The sequence below is a fragment of the Chlamydotis macqueenii genome, chromosome Z (genome assembly GCF_036417535.1).
Source record: "Chlamydotis macqueenii isolate bChlMac1 chromosome Z, bChlMac1.mat, whole genome shotgun sequence".
In the NCBI taxonomy this organism is placed as follows: domain Eukaryota; kingdom Metazoa; phylum Chordata; class Aves; order Otidiformes; family Otididae; genus Chlamydotis; species Chlamydotis macqueenii.
In genome coordinates, this window is record NC_141593.1 from 59,623,623 (window position 1) to 59,645,974 (window position 22,352).

Here is a 22,352-nt window from a genome sequence, read left to right on the forward strand (position 1 = left end):
GCAAGATGCTTTTCAGGCTGTGAGTCTCTATCTCATATATGCAGACAACTTAGAGCTTTAGTTAGGTATCAAATACTATCTTCTCCTTGGCATTTCTGAACAGCTAGCTTTCAGCATCTCTCTGCCTGCCTGTTGGCTTGGCTGCTTCACATTTAACCAGATGATTGATATCCAAGGGTGAATCTGGACTGAAATTTATTTGATGGTTAACAGAAGGTTTAGTAAGATCTAACACTAAAATAACCATTAAGCAAGGACAGAGATCTACACACTACACTGTTATCAAGGGCCAGGTTTGCCAGACCTGTGTTCTAAAAAGCATAATTCAAGACACATTTTAAAGGAGATTTTGGAGATTGCTATTTGGCCTGCATGACATAAAACATTGGATAATCAAAACAGAACATAATGAGCAATTTTGAATCATCTTACCTTTTTTTCGCTTTTCTTCCTTATCAGATGTCCAAGCAAAAAGGCAGGAACAGGCTGCCATCAAAGGTTTGTGGCAACCAGGAGAAAATAAAGAGTAGTCAGAGCTGTAGTCAGAGAAAAGACAACCATTAGGGCTCAGAATATCATTAATAATAGTACTAGCACCTGGAGGAAAAGTGCTACCCAGATAAGGAGAAGGCACAGTCAGGGGACAAAAGAAGCACAGGCAACTGAGAAAAAAAAAGAAAAGCAGTTCAGTTTATCTATTTATTAACTGTACATGGAATGCTCATGTGGTTAGAGACACGCCTTGGGAATGGAAGCTCATTTGATCTTAATGCTACTAGATGCAAATGGAAGTTCACAAAGTGCTTCTAAGTGCACAGAGACTATGTGAGACCATGGAGAGGGAATAAAATGCTCTGCCTTCTAATATAAAACTAAAGGACAAAAATCGACAATATTTTCCTACTTTATGTTTCTTCAAATTCTAATTTTTTTTTTTGTAATTTTGAAAACTTTGAAAAATACAATTAGAACTGGAGATCTGTTCATATTAAAGATCACATCAAAACCACATCTTACTCCAGCAGCAAATTCAAGTGAGTTCATTACTTGCATGCAGGAAAATGCAGCAGCTCAAACACAACAATTTTCCCTAAGGACTGAATGCATACTAAAGACAATAACACCAAAAATGAAAAACAGCCTTACTCGGGAATAGAATAATTATATTTCTAAACCATTTTTCACTTATTTAAACAAAACCCATTACATTATTCTGCAGCCTTCACTGAACTAGCTGACTTATATATACACACGTACATATGTATGTTCTAAATTCCCACTGGTTATTCATTTTGCCCTAGCAATTTGTCTCTTTTTGGATTCTGAGCTCCACAGAGTCCAAATATAGTTCTCAGAGCATCTTTCTTTCAAAGCTGGGACAACAGTTAATATGCAACTGTCACTAATATACAAATAATAAATAATATAAATAAGTAACAAGGAAGACTTGGGAGGATAAATTTACCCTTCAGAGGTCATATGCAAGGCCTGATGAAATATCTATCACACTCCATTTTAGAAGCAGTGAATTTGACTTATTTTAATTATTAGTTTTACAGGAGTCATCAATTGCAGCTTCAGATACAAATGTCATCTAGTACTGAAGTGCTAAAGACTAATAACAGGGCAGACACTATACATCTTTGGATATCACTGTTTTTAGACAATTCTTACACACTTTTCTGGCATGTAACATAGTTCCCTAATCCATTATATGCATTATGTTTGCCAAACCTAGCAATAAAATGCAAAAAATTCTACAGATGCAGCAGAATTTCTTAATAGCAGAGAGTTTGTATAGTCAAAGGCCAAAGCATGCAATGGGTTTATAGCAGTTTTGTCTGCCGATGTGTAGGCTGGGTCACCCCTGATGTAGGCCAAAGCAGGACAGAGTTTATTCTGAATTGCTCTGATTGCTCAAAGACAGTTGCTGTCCCAGTTCTGATGGAATAAAAGAAATAAGATAAGTCCGAACTTTGGCCTGGCCTGTGTTTTTTTTTCCCTGGATCTTACCAAGATTGTCAGTGCTCTAAAGGAAGTCGCACATTGAGAATGGAGTTGTACACTCAGATTAGCTGACCTAAGCAGTACTGTTGCACTGAAGGATGGACATCATAAGGACTTGGGAAGATTTTAAATAGTTATTAAATCATATAGTAACTCAATTCCAAAGTGAAAATGAAGCATTACTTTATATGCATGCCACTCATACGTGTGACAGAAAAATAACATAATTGTTGCTACAGAGGAGAAAACATAGTGCTATGAGATGTTGAAGTGCTATATATACATGGCTGGACAAGGTTTGGGCACATCTTCATAGTCAGATAGCCATGCTGTCTCTGAATTTCTGACTGTGAGACAGCTGGGCCTGTAGCCAAACAATCCCACTAACGTGCAGCTGCCCCTGTGGTAAGAACTTCACATCAGAGAGCCATGTTCTCACTTTTTGCACTTGGCTTCAAGAGAGCATCATTTCGTGCCATCACATCTCAAATCAACAGAGCAGTGACACAGCTCATGCTGTAAGAAGCACATGCCGCACATGGAGCATGAAGCACAGCTTCACGACACCATACTCCTTTCTGGTGCAGGGCTTTCAGAATCACTACTGAGCCTTTTTCCCCCACCCCTGAGAATAAGAAACTGAGTTGGACTGTTCACCTCTGTTGGAAAAAAAAAAGTGTGTCCCCTTTCTCCCTGTCTTCCTTTTCTGGCAATGGCCTAGAAAATCCACTGACATTGAAAGCATAGATTTCATATTTGACTGGTTTTCCATAAGAACAAAAATAGAAGAGTATTGTGGATCCAAGTTACAGTATTTGTAATAATATTCCCCTTTCCTTTGTAACGTGAACAGAAAACAGAAAGACAAGTGTATCTTCCAAAATCCTTGCCTCAATCTACAAAGATATATCCTTTGGATATATCCTTTGCTTGCAGACTGGATTATTGCTATAAGACAAAACAAAGTAAATAAAATGAAGTAAAATCAACTTTTGAGTGAGATTTCTTGTTTCCAGTGACATGTTTGTCTAGAGCTTTCACAGTTAAATCAAAATGTTGGAAATTAACATCTCGGGTTATTGGGATGCCTGAAATTAGTTGTGAAGTCAATATCTTCTACCTTTCTGTAAACAGATCACCTTATAAAGGAATATGCACACAGTATCTGTTCTGCAGAGTTTTTTAATTGCTTTAAATATCTTTTTTTTTATACAGTAACTCTGTGGAACAACACAGATTTAAAGTTTGATATTATATGTTTGATGATTAAAAAAACAGCATACAGGAAAACACTGCAATGAAACATTAATTTCAGTCATCCTAGATTAGTTTCTGGTTTAGTTCACAAGTACAGAATGCAAAAAAAAAATTGAAGCCTAATGAATTTCCCTAAAGTACAGAACATTTCATTTCTGCTGTTTAAGTACTCAGAAAATAAAGGCAACTTAAAGTGCAGGAACAAAGTTCCTATCAATAACAAATTTAATTTAATAAAAACAAACTGTGATTAGATTTGTATATGCTTCAAGCAAAAAAAAAAAGATAGCAGCAATTTACTGATATATTGAAGGCATACAAATCACTCATAGTATATCTACTTTTGTTGTTGTTTTGTTTATAAATCTTCTTCATAGGATACATAAGTGTGATTAACATGTAAACACAGAAGTTGTTACTGTCAAGTTGGTGAACAATCCTTAGAAGTTTGTTTGGTGGAGTTCTTCCTTACAGAGCAGAAGAGGCATCATGCAGTTGTGGAGATTTGTTGCATGCAGAAACACAGATAACACGGCTATGCCAAAGAAAGTGTTCAGCCTCAGACTATTTTTGTGGAAGCTCTGATGATACAGATGGGTTATGATTCAAAGAAAACTAAAAAAAAAAAAAAAAATTAAACTCATTGGTAAATGGTCTTTTTTTATTCTTTATATTTCAATTTTAATCACTGTAGCATTCTAAATGTACATAGTGTTTTGCTTTTGAAAAAAAATTTGCAAATGAATGTGACGTCTTTCACACTGTGTCTCAAAAAACCTACTCACTCTGTTTCTTCAGGATTGTTATTTTCCTGCTTTGTCTAGCATGAAGCTTTGTCTTCCTACAGACAAGTTTTTGCTATAGAGTATTTGTTACTAGTCTACTCAGTATGGGATCTTGCTTTACTCAGGTACGAACTTCAGGAAAATAAAGTTTTAAGACAGGGTTAGTTAAGAGCTGTTACCAGTTCTTAACTATTAAGAGCAGCAAGAGTGCTTCTGCCATTTCACTCAATGACATAGTGTAGTTAGGTATCAGTAGTGTAGATTGGCCAACTGTCAAGATTACTGGAGCCTCAGCATCTGGAATCAGGTCTCCATTCTCACATCTCTGTGCTAATGGAGAGCTCTCCTCTATGGTAAAGATGCATTTATGAAACTGCAGAATATAGCCCAAAGCAGTTTTATTTCCAGCTATGTAATTCAAGTGCCAGTATTATTATTTCTTGTGTCAGTATTTTTTTGCCACTTACTCTCTAAAGGATTTGCAGCAGCTCAAGAGAGGCGTGCTAACTGCACAGGGACTGCACTTAAGTAGATGAGGACAAATAAACTAAATAAACAGTGTCAAATAAAACTAATCAGTGCCTGAGGATCTACATGTCCAAATGCAAACCTCCAAGCACCTTTGAAAGGATTTAACTCTACCAATGGGAGAAAAACTGCATTTAAAAATTAAGTGCACATCTGTGGTGTTGTATAACTACCCTCTCTGTAAGGTTATTGATAACTGTTAGATGATAACCCACACTGGGCTTAAAAAGTCAGTCTAGTCTAGTGCCTTGCTTCTGACTATATTTATCATTCAGTCCTTGAGGTGTCCTGCAGCCCTTTGATAGCAGACATGTGGAAATTTTTGTTGCATGCCAGAAGACTCTACTCCTCAATCTGGTAAACCATGAGGAATATTTTATTATTGTTGTGGTTTTGTTTAGTGGGGGGGGGGCCTAAGGTGGCAGCTTCTGTAGGAAACTGCCAGAAGTGGCTCCCCTTTGTTCAGTGGACTCAGCCGGGCCTAGGGAGGACCCGCTGCTGGCCAAGGCCGAGGCGATTGGTAGCAGAATGTTCCGTGATAACACCTCTGCAATAACATCTTTAAGAAGGGGAAAACAGAAAAAAAAAAAAAGAGAGAAGAGAAGATGTGAAGAAGCTGAGCAGGGACAGAGGCGCAAAGCAGGGGCGCAAGACCTGTGGTCCTTGCAGGCCTCACCCTCTGGCCTCTCACTGGGGGGCCAATTGGGCCCAACTCGGCCCGGCCCGGCTGCAAGAAGTGGAGAGGAGATGAGCTGGATGATGTGAAGAGACTCTGAGAAGCGTCTGCCAGCCTGTTGTGAAGAACGTTCTTGAAAGGAACGGCTGCAGATGCCAAGGTCAGTTCAGAAGGAGGGGGAGGAGAAATGCGGCTCCTGGCAGAGATTCCCCTGCAGCCTGTGGTGACAGCCATGGTGGAGCAGGTTGTGCCCCTGCAGCCCATGTAGGTCCACGGAGGAGCAGAGATCCACCTGCAGCCCATGAAGGACCCCACACCAGGGGAGGTGGATGCCTGAAGGTGGCTGTGGCCCGTGGAGGGCCCGCTGGGACAGCCGTTCTGGAGAGACTGCACCCTGTGGAAGAGATGACCCACGCCGGAGCAGTTTCACAAAGGACTGTGGTGTATGGAAGAGACATCACGAAGGAGCAGAGGAGGAATGTGAGGAGTTCTTCCCCCGACGACGACGATGAAGCAGCAGCATGAAACAACTTGTGATGAACTGACTGCAACCCCCATTCCCTCTTCCCCCCCTGTGCCGCTCGAGGGGGGAAGGTAGTAGAGATAATGTTAAGCCCAGGAAGAGGGAGGCGTGGAGGGAGGTTATCTTGTTCTCTGTCTCATTATCCTGCTGTTTGTAGTAATAAATGAATAGTTTTCCCCACGTTGAGTCTGTTTTGCCCATAATGGTAACTTTAAGGATTTTCTCCCTGTTCTTATCTCAAACCTTGAGCTGTTTTTCCTTATGTTATCTCTCCCTATTCTCTCGGAGGGTGGGGGGAGTGAGAGAGAGACTGCGTAGTCTGGTCCTGATCAGGGCTGAACTATGACAATTATGTGGCATACTTCTAAACATTATAAAAATTAAGTTTCATTAATCGATTCACCTCTATAATATGCTTTATCTATCTGTCCTGAACTTGTCTAATATTCTAAATTCTACTCAGCTTTGTTACTTTTACTTAGGAATTCATAACTCTGACAAAGAACATATGCTGGATTTGGTCACAATGGAAGTGAAGGGTGTCTGCTTCTAGGCTGCTGCTGCTGCAGCAAAGACACGCCATAAAGCCCTCTGGTGTCTGCTGAATCAGGCGTGACTCCTCGCAGTACACCTGAGTTCCCACAGCGGCCGGCATACTGCAGAGTGGGCACTGCTGGAACAGCCCCATACAGTGCTGCTGGCTCACAGTAACTTATCACCGTCAGGTCACACTGCTTCTGATTTACTTTAGACCCTGAAGCAGTGTACAGTACAGACACAAAAAAAAAAGTTGATTAAGTCCTCTTTACTCCCATCTGTATTGGAACCACAGACTTTGTCAGGTTTCCCACGCAAAAAGTAAGCTCTTTCCCACATTGTGCAATTTGTTTATGCTGTACCTCTCTTCCTAACACAAGAGCCTTCCACACTTTGCACAGCCTCCTATCCACGCATCTCAGCTATTCCCATTAAAGTATCTTTATTGCTTGACAACTGTTTAAAACGAAGCACAACATTTGCCTGAAAGCTTAAGTAATAGTGATTGTATTACAGATGCTCTTTCCTCATTGTATTGAAGATTTGAGATTAGTTGGGGGATTAAGTTTAAATTGTTCTGTTTGGTCTTGCAAGCTCTCTGCAATGAGGAATATTCACTATCTCCATCTATAGCCTCGTCCTGACATACGGCTTGTAGGATGTGTCACATTCTTCCTCTTCCCATCTGTTTCAACCCCTTGCTTTTCTCTAAAAAACAATCCTCCTCCTCAGGAATTTAATTCTCTCTTCCCCCCCTTTTTTTTTTACATTTTGCAATAAATTGGCTTTGGGGAGGAGTCTTAATTTTGACATTGTGGCTGTTTGTTCTTTCATGTATTTACCAATTATCCTCCTTCCTCCAACCACCACAGGAGTACTACACGTCTTTTCTCTGTGGGAAATGGAAGTGTAAAGTTATCAAATAGCTTATCCAAAGTCACAAAAAGAGTTCATCCAACCAAATTAAGGTTTCCTGAATATCAGGTACTTACAAAAAAAAAAGTATCCTTCTGCTGTAAGAAATAAACGTCTAAGAGTCTGCAGTTCTGTGTTGGTTTTATGTAGTGGGGTGGCTACGGTGGCAGCTTCTGCAAGAAGCTGCTGGAAGTTTACCTTTTGTCCAGTGGACCCAGCTGGGCATAGGGCAGACCCGCTGCTGGCCAGTGCCGAGCCAACTGGTGACATAATGTTCCGTGATAACACCTCTGCAATAATGTATTTAAGATGGGAGAAACTTTCCAAAAAAAAAAGTGAAGAAGCTGAGCAGGGGCAGAGAGGGGGAGGCGCGAGCCTTGTGGGCCTTGCAGGCCCCACCCTCTGGCCTCCCACCGGGAAGCCGACTGGGCCTAACTCGGCCCGGCTGCAAGAAGTGGAGAGGGGATGTGAAGACAACCTGAGAGGTGTCTGCCAGAGCCAGCTGTGAAGAATTTCTTGTGAGAGGAACAGCTGCAGATGCCAAAATCAGTGAATAAGGGGGAGGAGTAATGCTGCTCCTGGCAGAGATTCCCCTGCAGCCTGAGGTGCAGCCCATGGTGAGGCCGGCTGTGCCCCTGCAGCCCATGGAGGCCCACGCAGGAGCAGAGATCCACCTGCAGCCCGGGGAGGACCCCACGCTGGGGCAGTTTCACGAAGGACTGTAGCCGTGGGAGGGGCCCTACGCTGGAGCAGGGAGGAATGTGAGGAGGTCTTCCCCTGATGATGGAACAGCTGCATAAAACAACGTGTGATGAACTGGCTGTAACCCCCATTCCCTATTCCCTCTTGTGCCACTCAGGGAGGGGAAGAAGGTAGAAATAATTGGAAATAAAGTTAAGCCTGGGAAGAGGAAGTAGTGGGGGGAAGTTACTTTGTTCTCTTTCTTATCCTGCTTTGATTTTACTAATAATAATAAATAAATAGTTTTCCCTAAGTCAAGTCTGTTTTGCCCATAACAGTAACTTCAATGATCTCTCCCTGTCCTTATCTCAAACCCCGAGCCTTTTTGTTATATTCTATCTCCCCTGTTCCCTCAGAGACTGCGCGGAGTGAGTGAGCGACTACATAGCTTGGTCCTGAGAGGGGCTAAACTACAACAAGTCCTGGGAAGGTACTTTAGAAAATGAAACAGAAAAACATATTTAATTAGTGTCCCTTTCTTATACTCACTTCAAGAGTAAAACAGACTAATGTGTACAGCTTATGTAACTCTACAGAAGACACAAACTTAAGTGAAAGCTAACATGACTAACTATATAAAAGAGAGGACATTTGAGGTTAGCTCTGTGTGACCTTCCTTAGGATATAGAGGACTGCACTCGCAAAAGAAGCTTGGTAAGCTCTTTCAGGCTATGTTTGAAATAGGTTTTGTATTTTGGGGCTGTTTATTCCTTATGACAGTTTAAGCTTTTAGTGCTGTTTTTCTGTCTATAAAATAGAAATAAATATACTTGCCCTTTGTTGAGAAGCTTTGTGAGTTCCTAGGAGAAAAAAATACCACTACTAAAAACTATTACTAGAGTAAACAACATTTGTGTTTAAACTATGACAAAAAAAAAAGAAGCCAAAATTATGCTGGTCAGTTCCTACCTGGGGTGTTCCTTATTCTTTAATTATATATTTACTTCAATGAATAAAGACTTGTTTACCCAAGGGACACTATTGAAGTTATAATAGCCTGTAAGCTAGGCACATAATTAGGCAGCTTTTAATGATATAAATGATAGGCTATTGTGTGTCAAATAATTACAGTCTTACCATTCCCCAACTACAGATGAAGCTTGGAAAGTAAAAGAATTACTCAGAAATAACATTCACATGATGTGATGTATCATCCCTCCAGAAGAAACGGTTAGCAATGGATGAAGCTGAGAAACATGGTCATCAAGCAGTGTGCTTACATCCCTACCTGTATGAAGTCATGCATACCTTACGACAGACACTAAAGAAGCAGCTCCTTTATACTTCCTCCAAAAACAACGTTCTTCACAGGTATTTCCCATGGCAGCAAGGCTGTTCCGGTCCTGCCTTGACACGAGATGGCACTGCGCTAATTCCCTAGCTTCCTCCACCCACCACATTTCTTCCATACTTTGGCTCTGCTTGCCTTCAGTTAGCAAGAGCAAACAGGAATCACAGAGTGGTATTACTGCTACACGAGATACAAGGAATTGCATGACTCTATCACACTGAGACCTCTGTCAAAAATTCTGGGTGGTATCTTTATGAAGTAATCTTGTTGCACAAATTCAGGCTGCAATCTCTGCAAAATTAAAATCTTTTTTGTGTCTGTCATTTTGCTGAACTAGCAGTAATTTTTCCAGCTCAACTGAGCTTTAATACTTTTCATTGAGCTGCCAAGCATGCTTATTTGATCACCGTAATCCCCTCTGATGCATCATATATCATCTGATTATGTTACACACTATGCCAAGGAGAGCCTGATCTTGTCCTTCTTCCAAGGTTACATCATATACTGATAATGATTCAGAAGGTATCACAGCACAGCATATGGCTTCCTCTGCTTTCAGCATGAGATATGCAGCCGAGAGGATATTTGGATATGGCTTATAGCAGATCACATAGGCTGAGAGTGCTTTAACAAAAAAAAAATCTCTTATTGTTGTTTTACAATTTGTTCTGTTTGCCTTTTACTTAGTGCATAAGGTCTAACTTTACTGTTTTGCAGATAGAACCATTATCAATTTTTCCACTGCATAGATTTATAAATATTGTGTGACCTCTTGTGGTATAATAAAATATTACACATATGATCCATGGATAACACAGTTTATGCAACCTGAAGTCTACCTACAGCACATCTGCCGTGATTGCTAGATTTCTAACAACCAAAGATTAACTGTTGCCTATGAAACTATCAATTAACAACAACTCACAATGTAAAAATCTCCCTTCATGGCAGTCATTTAATGAGTGCCTGTACTTTTAATAACATAATTGCTAACCAATTCCATTTTCATAAACTAAAGATATGCTTTTTTTTTTTTATTTCTGATATGACTTTAAAATTCCGTTTTCAGCAGTAATATCAGATGCTTGTACTGAAAATACAGCTTCATTCCTGTCATTAATGATATTTGACACTGAAGAAATAAAGTAGTTAAGAACTCTCTTGAATCTACTTGCATGCGTAGGAGATCTTTGAGAACCTAATACACACATGCCAACAGCAAACGGATAAAAGAAATGTAACTATTTGCAAGATTAGTCACTGGATGTTATCTGTAAAAGTACTGGCATTCCTTAAGCAACACAGGAAGTTGCAAAGGTACTGTTATTGTGTGTAGGCACTTTCTATAATCATGCATAAAGCTTGTTAAAAAAATCCCAACAATCAACACATCAGGAAGAAAAGTGGTATCATTTTTTAAAATTGTCTGAATCTTTGTGCCTCGTATTGTGTATCACTTGTGGCCATGACAACCAATGATAGTAGCAAGACTGCAATGCCTCTGCAGTCTTACCACAGCAGCAGCCTACTGATGCACTGCATGCAGCGAACACAAAGGGTGCATGCTATGAAGTACCATGCAAACCCCTGCCATTTGGTGTCTGAATCAGAAATGCTAGCTTAATAAATACATTGGAGCTGAAACCAGAAACCACTTCATTTCTGTTGCTCATGTAGTCTAAGTTGTTCAGTCCCCTGCATGAGGTATCTAACACCTTGAAGGATTAGTCTATATGCCATTTCTAAAGCTGAGAGAAGCTTAAGCATGCTGCAATGTCCTTCCCCCTGCCACCTATTTTTAACAATGTCCTCTCATTACCTGAAATACATGGTGATGTGTAAGAACTTCCAGAAATGGCTTGACAAGTAGTTAACATTAACCACATTGCAAGCAGAATCTAAATATCATTAAACTTTTAAATATTTTCACCTTTCCTACTCATATTATAATGTCTTTCAAGATAATAATTCAGGGATGTGAAGTAGTTTTGATTTTTCCCTTTTTCATCTACACTTCTGTGTTTTCCTTTCTGTTGCACTTAGTTTAACATCTGTTAGCTATTGACTGCTTTCCTGCATTAATTGTGGTTCCTGATTTAGTTAAAAATGCTTTCAGGACAACATATTGGTTGAATGCATGTTGTTTAGAAGATTTTGGACCAGAAAGGTGAAAAGCAAGAAGTCTTAAAAATCCAGCTTATCAAACAGCCATTCAAACATAAAAATGAAAATAGCTCAAGCTTTTTGCTTATGCATCAAACCATCTGATGTGTGTATGTAAATAACACCTTTAAGTTAGAGTGAGAAAGTCTCAAACCTTGTTAATGTTTGCATATATTGTGCAATTATGAACAATTAATTATTCTGCTGTGAGTCCTCAGTTCTCATTAATAATGTATAGCATATTAACAAAGATACTTTTGAGCTTTTTGGAGGGGTTTTCCCATGGCCAAAGAGTAAAATAAAAATTCCCAATTTTTTTTTGCTAAAGAAATCAATACATTTTAAGGTATCGCAACACATTAAGTCAAACTTTCAGGCAATAAAAAAAAAAAAAAGAGAGAGAAGGAAAAAAAAAAGGCAGTATAGAATTATAGTAATACAGAATAGTTCAGGTTGGAAGAGACCTTTAAATGTCATCTAGTCCAGCCTCAGACATCTTCAACCACATTAGGTTGCTCAGAGCCCCATCAAACCTGGCCTTGAATGTTTCCAGGGATGAGGCATCCACCACCTCTCTGGGCAACCTGTGCCAGTGTTCTACCACCCTCATTGTAAAAAATGTTTTCCTTGTGTCCAGTTTGAAGCTACCTCCTGCTATTTGAAACTATTACCCCTTCTCCTATCACAACAGGCCCTAGTAAAAAGTTTGTCTCCATCTTTCTTATAAGCCCCCTTGAGGTACTGGAAGACCGCTATCAGGTCTCCCCAGAGTCTTCTCTTCTCCAGGCTGAACAGCCCCAACTCTCTCAGCCTGTCCTCATAGGAGAGGCTCTCCAGCCCTCTCATAGTCTTTGTGGCCTTCCTCTGGACCCTCTCCAAGAGGTCCACATCCTTCTTATGTTGAGGACTCCAGAGCTGGACACAGTACTCCACGTGGGTCTCATGGGAGCAGAGTAGAGGGGCAGAATCACCTCCCTCTACCTGCTGGCCACCATATGATTGGATAAAATGCCAGTGGGAGAAGTGTGGGTGTTCTCTACCTTGGCAAACACAGATTAGGCTGTGAAGTGAGTGCTCCAGGGCCCAAACACTTAATCAAGAAGTATGTGAAGTGCTGGTGCATTTTAATCATGCCCATTCTGAAGCAGAAGAATCAGCTGATGCATTTGTTGGCTCATGAACTTGGATGGTGGCTTTATTAACAGATGGATCAAACTAAAAGATGTGTGAAAAGCTATAAAGCCTGCAAAAAGAACAAGCGAACTAATTACTTCTACATACTCATTGTTAAGGAAAACTGAAATCTTTAACATGAGTTTGAAAATCTCTGAAAATCAATCAGAATTTTAAATGTGGGAATAATTGGACACCCTCAAGCCACTGGAGAAAATAACCTAATTGCTTTTTTGGAACAGCAGGTTGTAAATGTGTTCCAGTTGAATGTAGCTGAAGATACAATAAGGATGTTGAAGGACTATATGGAACCAAAACATGGGCTCCAGGTAAGTCCTCTGAGCAAGATGCAGAAAGAGCATCCTAATCCACTCCAGCAGGTGTATGTGACAGAGAGAGTTCTGGCTGTAACTAGGAAAGTAATGGATATCTTCTATTATAAACATCTTGGGAGAATTTTTTTCAGTCTCAAATCTGAGCCTGTGAGATAGTGAGATAATTTGCTCTTATAATAAAAGTTACAGTATCTGACTTCCTATTCATCAACTTCCAGTTATACAGGAATGGGAGAAAAAGATCTTATGCATTACCAAACAGCATAAAATATTTACCAAGTATTTTAAGCAAACTTTGTTATTTCTCTTTGATATTTTTTAATTTGGGGGGCTATTATACTTGAATGGTAAGAAGTATGAATTCTTCAAAAATATAAAGTAATTACTGGTGTACATCTCTTCCAACTTCCTTCCATTTCTACAGTAACAACCATATCCCTGTTATACCTCTCTGTATTGCTTAGATCTCTCCAGCAAATTTCAGTATGAGGTTTTTTCTCCCCACCTGCCTCTCTTTCTCTGCAGGCTATGTTTTCTACTTGAAGCTACTTGTAGCCATAAATTCAAGCACACAGCATAAAAACAGCTGCCGTTGCTGCCCTGAGCCACCAATGGCACTCCTCCAGTCTCTCCATGTAATGCAGCAATCGGTATCCAGCAGCTTGGAGAACTACTACAGCATAAAATGAACAGCCAGAGGTAAGACAGAGGGTGGTCCCAAAAGCTCCTGAGCTTTGCACACTTTCCTTCTGTTCTCTTTTCCTTTCTGTTATTGATAGTGCAATGACCATTTTTTTTATTATAGTAATAGTTTGTGTACATAAGGTAGAAGGGCTGATATTTTTCACTAGTCAAATAATCCTGAAGTTTGAAAATATTGCAGTTACATGATAGGAGTAAACTTTGATAAAATGCTAGTGGTAGAAACAGCTTAATCTGGCAGCAGACTTCATGCAGACTATGGGATCGACCCATGAGGCTTGATTTGCCTTTCATTTATGCTTTTTTCAATAATGTAACTCTCCATCTTTTTCAGATTCACAGAAATTGCTATGAGAGTCAATTCAAGCCTGTCATGGGAGATACTCTGCAACTTTCAGTTTTGCTCACCTTTGTGTCAGTGACAGAAACTCTCACCAGCTTCAGCATGATAGGGACTGGGCTCTCCTGACCCTTTTCTTGCCGTTCATCTGATGCAAAAATTCAGAAAATAGATTAATTTCCTGCTTTCATATCGTAAACAGAAGAATGGAAGCACCACTTCAAAGAGGTTACTTCCTATGTGATCTTAAAAAAAAAAGAAATACCTGAAGAGCTCCAAACTGGTTTGGCCTGCAGAATGATTCATACTACAAAAAAAACAAGCATCCCCATCCCTGGAAACATTCAAGGCCAGGCTGGATGAGGCTCTGAGCAACCTGATCTAGTCCGGGATGTCCCTGCTCCTAGGACTAGATGACCTTTGAAGGTCCCTTCCAACCCTAACCATTCTATGATTCTATGATTTAAAAAGTAAGTCTTCTTGCAGAATCCCTAGTAGATGCCTTTTATTGTAAATACAGTTTTCATAGGATAAAGAAAAATTTATCAAATAACCAGCTATTGGCCCTGATGGGCCCCTCTAACATAATTTTTAAAAGATAAGAAAGTGGAAATATGTGCTAAAATACGCGTTGATCTTGCAAGCCTGAGCTAAACTTTATAGGGAAGAAACTTCAAACTTCACAAAATGCGCAAAACCTACATACCACAAGAAACTACATACACTGAGTGATTTTTCACCTTTCCTGGAAATTATCTGTCTTTCCATAATGTTTACTAGTTTCATGATCCACTGGAACTTTTACATGTTTTTCTCCTGCCACAGTAAGTTTCCCATTGAATTCAGCATGTATGTATTCTGCAAATTTCAATACATAAATCGTTGCCTACTATTTTGACTGCAAAACTGTTTATCTGCAGCTGTCCATATACTACGTAAACCTTCTTATAAGATGAAATTTTCCATGCATAAGCAATGATGAAAGGTGAAAGTCCTTTTAAAGATTTGAGCAAAATCAATTCAGTCTGCATGAACACATGCTACAAATACTTCTTTCTGTATCTGTAAGTATACAGAGAGAAATACTTTATTCTCCGTATTTTACTGCTAAAAATAGATTACTCAGAATTGTCTGAACTTCAGACTTTACAGGTCTGAAAATTGTTCTTCCAGAGATGACTGGCGACAGTATATCTTTTTATTCCACAAGACAATTAGGAAATAGCAGAACTTCTCTTCCTTAAACCTCCTAGAATATCTCACAACTTAATTTCATTTTAAGTACAAGCACACTTTCAGCCAAAATGCTTTTTAGGAGGGTGAAGAGGTATAGGAAAAATAAGATTCAGTAGCACTTCATAAATGCTGAGTCCTATTAAAAAAAAAAAAAAAAAAAAGTGGTTTGTTTTTTTAGGTATTCATACAAGCCATTGACACAAGCCTTACTATGTGGTTTCTGTGTATTGCAGTTATCTGCCAAAAGAACCCTGGAGAAAGATTTAACAGGGAAAACAGAAAGAATAATGATTCTGAGACTCATGAGAAGATAGAGAGATAAGCACAAAGAAAGTCTTAAATTAGGTTGGAAGATTTACTCAGAATTTTAGAGGAGGAAACTCTAATTTGTATTAATCCCATGTATGCTTAGATGTGCATCTATTCACAGCACTATTCTTTTTTCTGAATGAATGGTTTTCTTGTTGATTAATTTAAAAAAATATATCTTGGCACTCTGTGTCTTGGTTATAGACAGTGCAGGTGTGAGAACAGAGTTCAAATGATTTATCAAGAAATACCATCATTAAAGGCAAGATAAAACCCATGTAAACAGTAGCATGCATTTTATATTGCTCTGCCAAACTCTCTGTCAAAGAGGATTTTTTTTTCCAGTATTCATTTAGGATTCCTGGAATATAAGTATTTAGCATTATAAACACATAATGTGAGTGAATAGGAGCAAAAAATTCAGGTACTGAAATGAAAGTACTTTAGCAAATTGACTGGATTCTACTCACTTTCTAAAGGCGTAAATCCAAAATATCTACATAGTTTTTATAAAACCAGTAATACATTTTTCAATATCAATTAGTACAACATATACTGGAAAATTAATGGCAATTTTAATTGTTGTCAACAATTGTTGTCAAAAATCAACAACAAAAATTGCATGGCCTTTGCTGCCTTGAGTTTTCGTGAATATAAGCGTGATTTCTGTGCTACGTGGCAGCAAGTTTAAACAAAATAGACTCTACAAAAAAAAAGTAAAGCAGAGGCATGTTTTGGATTCATCAGAGCATGGTTCAAAGAAATTAAAAGGATGCCTAGGCCTTCTACAGTAGAAACAAAATGGAAATTTAATTAATTAAACTCAATCTTGAGTGTCTTATGAGTTTTTAGTAGATGTATTATATAGTAGCTGAATTATGAATGGATAAAGCAACAGCCTATTTCAGAAGTGAAGTGCTCTCGCTGATAAACTGCATTGAACTATTACTGATTTTTTTAAAAAAAGTGTTGCAGAGTTTTATGTAAAATTGTCTAAATTAACATCAAAGAGTTTATTGGGAAAGTTCTGAAGATAACTTTATCTTTTAAGAGTAATGTGAATTTCTCCTAGATGTACTAATTTTTCCACTATGTCAGTGAAAGCAGCCATAAAAAATTATGGCTGAAAAGGTAGGACTGAGTTTCACAGGTAAAAAAAAAAATAGTTAAATTGTTCTTTCAACTATTTTTTCTATGAAAATAAGTGATGGCTTTTCTCAGTTTTTGGCTAATGATTTGTATGAATCTTCTGTTCATGAAAGTGACAGATTTATAGATCTCATAGGCAAAATTTACCCAGGCAGTTACTATGCAAATTTCTCCAATTTTGTCTGTCATTGTACTTTAATCTTTACTTTATCTGCTTTACATGCCAGCTTCTGTGTAGGAAAAGAAATCTCACAAATTCTGCAAAGAAGTGTGGAACCACAGCCTCACACAAATCTTCCAAGTTCAGCACATCTTCTCCCATATCTTGATCATCCATATGTTATATGATGAAAGAATAAGTCTTTCTCCCAGTCAATTTCTCAACCTCCTTCACTCATTGAGAGAAGTGCTATTATTATTTATAGCGCAGTAACATCTAGAGATCTCAACTGAGACAAGAAGTCTCTACTCTCTAAAAGCAGATTATTAGAACTGATTCAAAAGTTTTTCTGTTTGGAAGCTACTCACCTAAACTCCTTATCTACCATCAAGAAACATATTTGCTGTCTTCACTTATGCAGGCAGCTGTGTTCAGATGACCACATGAAGATACAGGTCTGGACTGCTTCCTCTGCATAGATTGTCCACATGTTATTCCAGGCATTTAAACCATTGCCGAAACTTCTTGTAATTCAGCTCCTCCTTACTGGCAGCTGCAATGAGCTTTTTGCTCTTTACATAGCCATTAATTTTTGTAATGCCAGGACCCATCAAGTGGACATCTCTTAAATAAGAAATCTGTCAAGGTGATAGCAATCCGTAAATTACACTGTTCATGCGCTTGGCTTGGTGTCTGGATCACAGAATCACAGAATCGTAGAATCATTGATGTTGGAAAAGACCTCCAAGATCATCAAGTCCAACCATCAACCTCACACCACCATGTCCACTAAACCAGGTCTCAAAGTGCCACACCTGCACGTTTTTTGAATGCTTCCAGGGACAGCAACTCCACCACTTCCCTGGGAAGCCTCTTCCAGTGCTTGACTACTCTTTCAGTAAAGAAATTTTTCCAAATATCCAATCTAAACCTCCCCTAACGCAACTTAAGGTCATTTCCCCTAGTCCTATCAATTATTACTTGAGAGAAGAGACCAACACTCTCCTCCCTACAACCTCTTTTCATGTAGCTGTGGAGAGCGATGAGGTCTGCCTTCAGCCTGCACTTCTCCAGACTAAACAATCCCAGTTCTGTCAGCCACTCCTCATAAGACTTGTTCTCCAGACACCTCACCAGCCTCACTGCCCTTCTCTGGACACGCTCCAGCAACTCAATGTCATTCTTGTACTGAGGGACCCAAAACTGAACACAGTATTCAAGGTGTGGCCTCATCAGTGCTGGATACAGGGGCACAGTCACTTCCCTACTCCTACTGGCCACACTGTCTCTGATACAAGCCAGGATGCTGTTGGCCTTCTATCAGCAACAGTATAGGCAGCAACAATAAAGAACAGAGAAATCTACTGAACTTTCATGGAAACTCCAAATCAGGTAAAAAAAGAGAGAAGCAGGAAAGGCTGTGTAGAGTCTGGCGGGAGACAGTACTCAGGGAAAGTGGAAGTTTCTATTTAGCTGTGGACCGAGCTGGGCTAGCATAAGGCATGTGAGGCCAGCACTCCTATTTAAATAACTGCAAGAAATAACAAGCTCTTGGGAAATCATTCTATGGAGTAAAGAGCTTGGACACACCTTTGAGTTTCTGTTTAGTGTGACCACTGTACTGAAAATGCAATATGGTGAACACTGGTCTAGGAAGGGACAGGCATCTAGAGATTATGATTAAACTGAATCACCTCCATGGAAGACTTTCCCATGCTGATCTAATTACCTGGCCTGGGAAATGCAGAGCAGCAAGGTTGCTCTGCAGCTGTGCTCTTGTCAAGTGCCCAGAGCTCCACTGGTGACAAGCGGAGCAAGAGGGAGAAGAATTTGGTTGGGAATCTATAGACCACAGGGCTGTTCTGGAAACATGGCTCAGGAGAGTTCCTAGGCTGAGAACAGAATTGTAGAAATTGGGTACTGGTATGCTGAATTCCCACACGTCACATTGCTGCCTTTGATGACTGAGATGCTGAGAGCTGGAAGAGTTTGTGACAGAGATGAGAATCCTTGACCTCTCCCTATACCATTCTAGGAAAGATGGGGAGAAAGCCCAATATTTTGAAGTGGATGAGGTATTAATCTGTTTCCCAGCTGCTTCTGCCTGACCTTGGGGAGGGTCATTTTCTGGCACAGGACAATTCAGTGACAGCTGCTGTGAGTGGCACAATGCTGCCTGCATTGAAACATAACCTGGACTATGATCTAGTGTGTCATCCATCCACCAAGGGCCAACTCAGGAGCTGAAGAAGAAGGACAGCCAGGAAAGAGACGTTAGGAATGCAGAGAGATGCTGGTATTTCCTGGTGTGAGACAAGATTTCACTGTCAGGACCAAGAAAATTTCTGTATTACAGCAGAAATGTGTCAAGATTGGCTCGATCTTCCAGTAAGTCGCTTGATTGATACTGTACTTCTTCATAACATTGGAATGGGAGGGAAAGGCTTCTTCCACTATGGGGGATGGGACATTTGTCATATGGTATATTGGTGAGGGAGGCTTGGCAGATTTGCTGACCCTCCACTTCTTTTCCTAGCCTTTCTGTTTAAACTGTGAAAAGCTGAGAGAATGTAAGTAGATAGCTCTGCTCTTATTTCTTGTACTCCTAGCTGCAGCATTTAAGTCCCTCTCTGTCCTTTGCTCTTGGCATTGCTTGGTTCCTTCCTCACCTAAGTCCTCTACACCCTAGGTCCCTTCCTACCTACAGTGCTCTATGGCTGTATCTATATTAGTAAGTGGATTTAGCCCAGTAGGAATAGATCAGTAAAGCAGATTAGCTGCTGCTGAGTACCAGGTGTTCGCTAGATATATTTCAAGTGGCTGAGTATGTGTACAGGTACTTGATACTGCACAATGAAGATGAATCACTGCAGAGAGCACAGTTCTCCAGATTTCCCCCACTGCATAAATTGGACAGATGAATTGCAACTCTATGGAAGCACATTTTTAGGAGAAACTTTTAGCCTAAATACGGATGACTGCTCTTAGTCAGGTGAATTGTACCCTCAGTTAGAATCACAGTGCAAACTTACAGTACAATCCTGAGCATCTTGTGAACATTGCATTACCTCTTTGGAGATGATCCGTAAGATTCTTATGGTCCTTTCCTCTCCAAAATATTGGTGTGGGAAAAAAAAATTATTGTTGATTTCAAAATTATTCTTATGCTTTCCCTTTCCACAACGAGTGAAAGGTATATTAATTTATTTACTGGAAGATGAAAGCAAGCTCTTGCATCTCCAAATCAGCATTCTCTGCTTCAGAGGATTCTTGAATAGCAGGATATTTTACAATTGCATGTTTCTTTGTATTCATGTAGCCTGAGACATTCATGCAGTTCCTACCCAGTCAACAAGTGGCTAAACCAGGGATTGATGGTTCAGTGATACCATAGCGCATTACTGTTATTTTTAAAATATATAATATATCTTAGTAGGTAAGTTATAAGATCTGTTTGTTTTGAGGACTGATTTGATTTTAAAAGGGTAGAGCATTGACTTGGCAAGTAACATGATCCATGCATTATCAACGTAAAGCTCCTTTCCTCTTCAACAAGATTTTTAAAAGTAGACATGTGAGACCTACATAAAAGTCTATTTTTCAGTACCATGAAAATGTCCACAAATTTCTACCAATACTGCAGTGGAATGCTACGTAAAAAGAAATCTCTCAAATTCTTAGGTTTTATTCCAAATCAAAAGAGATTCTAACAGATATTCTAACAATAATAACTACTTTGTTAAACTGGCAGCCTAGTTTTTGCATTCTCATACCGAAAATTTTTAGTTGTCAACATCAGTACTTTTTGAATGAGGTATAATATGGCAAACCATTGTGCAGACCTCTTTGAAGTTCCATTTTACCCGGGAGTGACCCTGCACCTGAGACTAAAATAACACAAAGCACTATTTCTCCTACAAAATAAAAAATGAGTGACTTTGGTCTGTCCTACACATCAGTCTTGTGGACTGTACATCATAGATATTGCATAAGTGTTCATCCATCACTCCTGTTTCTTTTCTACAGGACTAAATCACACCTTTTAGTCTGTACTTCAGCTGCCAAAAAAGCTAAAGCACATATGAAGCCTGTTTTAAATTTCTTAATAAAGCTTCACATAAAAAAAAAAACTTTACCTAAATCTCTATGTGTAAGTAGAAACATCAAGTCTGATTTACAGTAGGTCATTGCAACCAGAGGGTTTTTGAGGAGACAGACACAATCAGTACATTAAAATTAATTGCTTGGAAAACCAAGTCAAAAAATAGTTAACATTTTTCTTTTAAGAGATCCATCAGTATTCTGTGGTTTTGTTAATAAGACTAACTAAGAAAAAGTAAGAATAAGAAGTTATTTAAAGCTTTTAAGTTTGAGATAATTATGTTCTATTTTAATAATATTAGTTGTTATTTCTGAGGCAAATATATAAAGAAATTATTCACACAAAAGTGTAAGATGAAAGGTGCTTAAATGGAAATGATATTGTCATTTTGCAAATTAAACTTAAAAAGAGATTGTTCAAACAGAAAATGTAGCTACTTCATTGATAATATCCGTGTATTTTTCTAAAGTTTTGTGCTTCAAGTAGGAAATAGAAGCTTTGGCTTTATTCCAGATTTCATAGTTGAGAGCAATCAAGTTAGCTTTCATAGCTTAGTTAAAAAGGCTCAGAGTAATTACCAGAAATATAATTTAAGAAAATTGCACTTTCTTGAATATCACATTTGCACTGAGACAGCATAATTGCTTCATTCCAGGCTACTGGAAGATTCATGTGTTCCCCAGAACCAAAAGTGCTAAAACCTAATTTTCTCTGTTTGAAAGGAAAAGGGAAAAAGTCTAAAGAAAAGTTTAAAAAATTTTTGGTTCATTTAGCTGATGGAACATCTTTATTACAAGCGAAACCCAGCTTTGTTTAAAAGAAAAGTGCATGTTTTAGAGACAACATTAAATGAGCTTGCTGATGCTAAACTCAAGAGCAGGAATTAATGAGGTTTCAGTGTTAAATCTCTAGAGTTTGCACTTAAGTAAGAACAGGCATTCATACCTATAATTATAGCCTTATTATCATTTTAAACATGTACCAACAACAACAATTATTTGCCACCTCTCTTAACAAATCTGCAACTCCGGTCAAGGTAGTGCAAGAATACTACTATGACAACTGATGTAACAATAAAATCCCTGGGAAATCTGAAAGCACATTACCCTGCTCTACTTTGGGGTTTTGTCATTCACATTTTTGTAGATCAAACCACTTTTTTCTCAATAGACATCCACTTATGAAGTGTTTTATAACCACCTGGAGTGTTTAATAGCCAAAATGTTGTCACATTCTGATCATTAAATGAGGAAAATACATAATAATTAGATCTGTTAACATTTTTTTGTATATTCAACAATTCCAATGGAAAACAGAAGAGCCAGAACATTCTTTCCTTTCTCTTGTTACCACCCTTCTAGAAGTGATGCTGGGGGCTGACACCATCAGCTGGCCTCAGGCACCAGTAGTTCCACCATTACGG